Raw genomic sequence first — 7890 nt, forward strand, 5'->3', positions numbered from 1 at the left:
CTTACACGTCACTTATATTTTTATTTATTTTTTCTTGCTGCTTTGTTTTATTTTGTTTCCTATTGTTTCTGTTGGGTTTCCCAGTTTGTGAAGCGCAGGAGTGAGTGCACAGAGGCAATAACTAATGCAGTGGCTTATTGGGGATGTGGGGTGGGGTGGAGGGGATCTGGGAGCAAACAATGCAGGATGTGTGTGTGTGGGGGAGAAGCATCAGAATTGATTGTGATGATGTATGTACCACTCTTGTAAAAAGTGATTTAACCATGGAAGTGTATGATATGTAATTACTATTATCAAGAAAACTATTTTAAGAAAAAAGAGAGACGAAAGCTGGCCAATGGTTACCATGCGTGAAGGAGACAGAGTTGTGGCATAGGGGGCATTATGTTAACTGTGGAGGGATAATTTGGAAAAGGATATCAATAATGGTGGTACAACACGGAGAGAATAATTAGTGGCACTGAGTTATCCACGTAGAGGTTGTGGAATCAGAGAATGCTTTGCTATGTATATTTTTGCCACAATTAGAAAAAAATAATTACATGAATAACAATGAGTACAAGAAAGAAGAAAATGTTCTAGAATTGAATGTGGTGATAATTGGGCAACTCTTCTTGATATGATTGAATTATTGAATTGTGTGACATGTGGATGATGTGTTAATAAAACTGTTAGAAAAAAGGAATGAAACTATTCACCTAAAAAGTTAATTTTACTACATATAAACACATTTAAAAAATAAAAGTAGAAAAACAAAACTAAACTCAGTCTTCTCCTCATGAGGTCAGCCCTCTGCTCCTCTGAACCCAAATGGAAAGACAGATCTCAACATCATTCAAGGACAGGGCCTGACTCAGATTAGACAGTCATGAACTTAATTCTTTATCCTATCCTTCACTTTGCTTTGGCCTTAATACTGTCCTGTGATGCATTGTTAGCTCACTATCCACCCCTACTTATTTGCTTTTTAATCCTTAAACCTTAACAATCAGGGAGAAACAGTTACAGCTGCCCCCACAGGGCACCCTACTAGAGGGAATTTATTCTCTGATCCTTGGGGAAACAAAGATGAGAAATTGCTGTCCAATAGATTCTGCTTAAGAGGAGACCTGGTGGGGCAGTGGTTACACGCTGAGCTGCTAACCGCAAGGTCAGCATTTGAAACCACCAGCTTAGGACAGCAGTTCTCAACCCGTGGGTCGCGACCCCTCTGGGAGTCAAACGACCCTTACACAGGGGTCGCCCAATTCATAACAGTAGCAAAATTACAGTTATGAAATAGCAACGAAAATAATTTTATGGTTAGGGGTCACCACAACATGAGGAACTGTATTAAAGGGTCGCAGCATTAGGAAGGTTGCAAACCACTGCCTTAGGAGATCTAAAACTGGGCTTTCCATTCCAACTCCCGTAAAGAGTTACAGTCTCGGAACTTCACAGGGGCAGTTCTGCGCTGTCCCGTAGGGTGGTGTGAGTTGACATGCACTGGATGGCAGGGAGCAGTTGTTGGGGTCCTGGTTTAGATGCATCTTAAGGAGGCCTGGTGAGATAACATTTCAGCATTGGCTGCTAACTGAAAGTTTGGCGGTTTGAAGCCAGCAGGCAGCTCTGAGAGAGAAGATCAGGTAGCCTGCTCCCGTACATATTGGTCTAGAGAAAGGGCGATTCTGCTCTGTGACATGGAGTCTCCACGAGTCCAAAACGGCACTCGACCACAACAGACCCATCTTACCCACAACCCAGGTCTCCTCCTGGCCAGTGGCGACAGGAGCCTGGGAGAGATGCCGAGAGGAGGGCCTTCCCAGCCCTCGGGGTCACAGCTTCTCTCACCTGGACACATAGTGCCCGCTGCTTGCTCTGCTTAGAATTCCTTCCTTACTACCCAAGACAATGCCTCTGTCCCCCTGTTCAGGCCCTGTTGAAATACCTCCTTCCCCCGCATTGTCTGAGACAGCGTGGTTACCTTGTCTTCTGTAATCCTGTTCATTTTTTCTCCTCAGTGCTCTCGGTGCTCCTTCTGTGTCCTGCTCCCCAGGACACTGCCCTGCCTGGTCCAGACCCTGGGGCTGTCTGGCTCACACCACTGTCATACTGAAGTAGCTGCCGCTGGCCCCAACCCTCTGCTCTGACAGCAGCACACTGCTCAGCTTAAAGCCTCCCTTGGCTCCCTCACCTCACTGGGTACACAGGACCTACAAGATCAGGCTCCTCCTACGTTTCCCGCCCCTCTCCCCTCTTCCCACAAACGGAGTCACTTCCTCTTCCCCTCCTCCACTTCTCCACACTGGGCTCACACTGGTCCTTGCTGGACATGCCCTGCCTTCCCCTCTGTCTACCTAGGAAGCCCCTAATTTTCCTTAAGCTCCAGCTTCTCCACGAAGCCTTCACTGGCCACCATGCCCACCTTCCATCTGCCCCAGGAACATTCATTTATTCAACTAAAAATTGCTGCACAAGTGCATGCTGGGAATAGGAGGGATATGGGCCCTGCCTTTGGGGCAGGGTGGCTTTTGTTTCTGGTGGTATGAAATGTCTTTATATGACTCTTCAACCCAAGTCTCTGTAACTCCTGCCAAGGGATTGGTGGGGGGGGGAGGGGACTATGCAACTAGGACATGTGTAACACTAATGGAAGGGACACACCCCACCCCACCCCATCAACACCCCACCACCCCAGCTAAAAGGATAAGCCAACTTTGAAGCAACAGAGAGAGAGAAACCTCTAGGACCTTAGAAGAACACGTTCAAGGTCTGTCTGACGTGGCCAAAGCCGCGAAGACCAGATGCGCCCCGAGACTGTGGCACGGAGACTCAGAGGAGAAGCACTGAGACTCTGGGGGACCTTCTCCTCACCTGGCCCCAGACTACGGACAGTGAGACAGAGCGACAGACAGGTGGGCTGGCTTCCTGGTCCATGAAGGCGAATGCCAAAGGACCTTGGCTGAGAGGCTGAACACCAGAGACAGACGTGGCTATTGGCAGAGGATGCTTTTACTGATTGCTGACCCTGACTTGGGGTAGCTTATTAACATCCTTAATAAGCCCCTTTAACTGTGAGTATTGTCTGTGCATTCTGTGTGGCCGTCGTAAGGAATCACTGAACCCAGCATAGACGTAGAGCGGGCGTGGGAGGAACGGTGGGTGTCAGAACAGGTAACGAAGGATGGGCCAACCTGACCCCTGCCTCGTGGCGATAGGGAAGCCAGAGGAGGTCAGATAAGGCCCTCCATCGACACGCCTGGGAAAGATACATAACAAGCAAATATGTCTCTGGGAACTGAAAGTGAAGGCACGGAGGGTGACTTTGAAGACAGTGGTGGAGGGCCTCTCGAAGGAGGTGCCTTTGAGCAGACTGAAGGATTGTCAGTGGTCTCCCCTCGGTAGCGGGTCAGACACAGCAATCAAGCAGCAGCGACTGTACCCAGAATGCAAGATGTTAACAGGAGAAGCTGGAGGGGCCAGCAAACCGGGACCCTGTCTTCTGCACAATGTTTCTGGAAACCTACAGCCGCTTTACGAAAACAAAGCCAATGTTTTGTTTTAATATTACATGGGACATAGCAACAAGAACAATCTCTAGCCCTGAGTAGTTTCTGTGGTGTTACGTCTAATTCATGATGATAGCTTTACATTAAAGATGGATTCCTGATCTGAAATTGAAATGCAATTGGTCAACTGTATTTTATCCGGCAACCCTAGTCGTAAGAACTTCATCACCTCACGAGTTCAGGGCCCAAGGAATCTCAGACCTTCGGGGCCAGCCCTGTGGTGGACACAAAGGAGGCACTTCACAAACAATGAAAAAACAAAAGCGAGGAATGGTCCCGGCATCTCGTATTTACGCACAGCCCTTGCTATGCTGTCTTGCCTTTAAAAAAATTATTTGTTTTATATGCAAGCAGATGAGCTGACCTCTGAAGACAACCAGGGAAGGCTCCTTGGAGGAGTTGCCTTTGTGTCCGGCACAGGGCCGGGCTAGAGGCAGTCGGAGCAGGGGTGGCTCCGGGAGACTCTCACTGTCTCTACAGTCTCCAGCAGTGTCTCTCCTACCACCCTGGCCAGTGAGCCAATTAGAAAACACTTTTAAACATAAGGACAAGGGAATGTGTAAGGACATTTTCTCAATCTATCATATGAGGGCAAATCAACAAGTCTTGCTATAACATCGTAATAACTTTTAATAAGCAACAATATCAAAAGAGGAAGCTATGGTGTCTGAGCATACCCTCCCTCTAGGCCTATACACGGCTGAAGGTGGTGTTTCAAGTGCTTTAGCCCTGCTCAGGGGAACCTTAGATTCACACCAGGTCAAGGTGGCCCTTTGGGAGTCCTGGAGGGACTCAAACTGTGTTCCTTTTCAATGTTCTGAGTCTGGGGAGCGGAAAAGAAGTCTGAAGATACGGTCCGTTGGTAAGGTGGCTGAGGTACAGTCCCCAATGAAGTTCTCCTCAGACAGATCTTGTTGCTCTCAGAGCTAGGGTAACTTTCTTGGCCTCTTTCTCCCCAGAGCAACTTTCAATTTCCTTAAAGCTTCTTCCTAGTGTACACCCATTATTGTTCTGTGTCCTTTAAGAAACTCTACCAAGATTGCCATTTGGAAATCCCCCCAAACCATTTCCATAACATTCTGAGCTGACCTCCCTGCCTTGAACTGCACCGGCCCAGCAGATCCCTTGGAAGCCACTCTTTTAATTGGGTATGTTTTTAAATGTCTAAGATAAGTAGAGAGAACTGGTCTTCAACTGTCCATTAGTGACAGAGGCACGTTGAAACACATTTTATTTGGGCTAAACCCATGTACATATGAATTGCAGCCCTAGTGGTAATGTGTTTTTTTAAATAAATCATTTTATTGGGGGCTCTTACAGCTCTTCTAATAACCCATACATCAGTTGTATCAAACATATTTGTATATATGTTGCCATCACCATTTTCAAAACATTTTCTTTCTACTTAAGCCCTTCTTATGTAAATAAAAGCATTGTTCAGAAAATGTTGCTGCAAAATGTACATATAATCTAAAGAAAAACTGTGCTGTTAATATAGTCCCCTGGCGAAACCATTAGCACTTGGGGTCCCCTTAGGCCTTCCTCCAAGACATTTGAGTGCCTGGTGTGTGTTTATTACATATTGAGTAACACCCAAAGAGTCTATTGTGGCTTGGATTGTACATGTCTATGTCCCCCGCTGGACTGGGGGGTCCTCCATGTGCCAACCACATGGGCTGAAAAGCTGACTGTTACAGACAACCATTCAGGGGGACATGGGGAGGGATTGCTTCAGGGACACTAGCTTCTGTTACGAGTGATGGGGAAAAATTGTACACAGAAGTGGTGATGTTTGCCCAATATGGTGAACACAGATAATGTCCCTGAGTCATGCACACAAATGGCCGAAATGGTAAATGTCTTGTTGTATGTATTCACCATAGTACAAAAAATACGTTTCAGAAAAGAAAAAGAGAGCAACATTTCAAACTTGCCATGACAGCTTCCACCTCAGCTGATTATAAAGCAGACCCCACACTGCCCTCTGTTGGGGTCCCATTAAGGCACAGGCTAAGGCAGGGATTCGGCAGCCGCCCCAGGAGACCACATCAGCAGCAGCAGCAAGGGTGTGGTCGCAGTGCCCATAAGCCTGTGAGTAATTCCAGTCTTTGCCCACTGCTCATAAAAGGAGCACTGTCCCAGGGTGGCCTCAACCCCTGTTGGTTTCAGCTCAGGAGAATGTTGTTGCTTGAGCCTATTTTGAGTCTTAAAAAAAGGACAAGGAAAAGCACTGTGTGAAGTATGAAGTGTGTAACTTCTTTCCCTCACTGCCCCCAAGTACTCCAAACTCTTGGCTGTTGAAAGCCTTACGTTTACTTGTGAATCGCCTGTCTGTATTTGTGTGTGCAGGAGGGCAAAGACAAGATGGGGTAGAAGGCTTTTCCATTTTCCCTTGTAAGTTGCTACAGCACTTAGCCTTTCACAGAGCAGCCTGTGGGTCTGTGCTGATGTCACTCTGTGGCGCAGTGTATAACTGCGGATGCTGAGGGCCACCCTCCCCCACACCATGTGTTGAAGTCAGATGGGCCAAATGACTGCACAGCACCCAGCAGACATCAGAGAGGATTGGCACACCAGCAATCATGAAGACGGCAATGGCGGGGCAGGGTTTCACGCTGTGCTGCCATCAGGTCGCTCTGAGATGGCACTGACAAGATAGCAAATAACAACAGCAATAACTGACCCATGAAGAATGGTCCTGGATCCGCTCACCCTATGAGAAGGAACGCAGAACCATGGTAGGAGATCGGGTCAGAGAGGAACTCAGAAGTAAAATCCGTTTTAGCACACTACTTATTTTTATGAGGAGCCCTGGTGGTATAGTGGGTCATGTGCTGGGCTGCTAACTGCAAGGCCAGCAGTTTGGAACCACCAGCCGACTCCATGGGAGAAAGATGAGGCTTGCTACTCCTGTAAAGAGTGACCGTCTCCAAGGTGCACAACAACCTTCACAGGCCACACCAGAAGGACTCAATGTGGAAACACCACTAAGTGAACAGGACCCCACATCAAACTCACCTGTAGCCCTTGGACTTGAGGCTAAAACCTCATAGTGTGAGAAGAAGCAGATGGCGGCTGCACTCCGGGAATAGAACTGGCAGTGGTCAGATTTGGGTTCAGATCTCTTGCCTTAAGGGTACCCAATGAATGGTGACCCAAGACTACGATATGATTCCTATTTTAATGCCCTCCTTGCTTTATTCAGATATGTATTAATCTAGAAGGCCTGGTTCTAACAATGAATATTATTGAAAGTGTTGCCTTATTGCAACCCCCATTGAGTTTAATCAGTACCAGTCAATAATTTATGTATTGCGGTTTGTCGCCGGCTTATGCTTGTATAATCTCCTTTTCTCAACTGTGTTTTAAATTCTATACCATTGGCTGAATTAATGACACTATCAGTAGGATTACCTGATGCCCTGGGGAGATGACTGATAATGTTCTCTAGCATAAAATGACAATGATGTCACTAAGGTGAACCAGAGAAATATATCAGCCATAGAACTATGAAGGGATTCTGGGCTCACACTTAATTCTAGCCCTAAACTACGAACAATTAGTTCTTATGACATAGCCCTCATCTGCAGGTATGGATGCTATAGCAAAGTGTGGTGAAGAAACTATTTGGTGCCCAGCTATCAGAAAGAATAGTGTCTGGGGTCTTTAAGGCTTGTCTTAGAACAAGCAGCCATTTAAATGAGGTGTCAACTAAGTCCACACAGAAAAAGCACACCAGCCTGTGTGATCCAAGGATTATAAATAATATAATCAAAATATGAAGGAGAGAATGGTATCAGAACTTAAATTGTGACACCTAGTTTGCAGAAGTCTGTGGATGAGAGTGGAAGCCTACAATTCATTTGCAGGGTCTACACATACATTAAGTCTCTGATGAATCCCCTCTGAGGATGGTAGAAGGATGCAACTAGGCCTACAATCACACAAGAGTATTGCAGAGAGAATTATAATAGACATGGTGTTGTTATTGTTGTTGGGTGCGTCTAGTCGGTTCCGATCCATTGCGACCCTATGTCCGACAGAACGAACCATTGCACCGTCCTGCACCATCTTCACAATTGTTTCTGTGCCTGAGCCCATTGCTGCAGCCACTGGGCCGTTCCATCTCATTGAGGGCCTGCCTCTTTCTTGCTGCCCTTCCACTTTACAAACATGCTGTCCTTCTCCAGGAATTGGTCCGTCGGGACACGATGTCCAAAATATGTAAGGGCAAGTCTTGTCATCCTTGCCTCTGAAGAGCACTCTGGCCTTAGTTCTTCCAACGCAGATCTGTTTGTCTTTTTAGCAGTCTGTGATGCGTTCAGTGTTCTCCTCCAGCACA

Source organism: Echinops telfairi, unplaced genomic scaffold, assembly GCF_000313985.2.
Source record: "Echinops telfairi isolate 266 unplaced genomic scaffold, ASM31398v2 ScPeMD7_7424;HRSCAF=8462, whole genome shotgun sequence".
Taxonomy (NCBI): domain Eukaryota; kingdom Metazoa; phylum Chordata; class Mammalia; order Afrosoricida; family Tenrecidae; genus Echinops; species Echinops telfairi.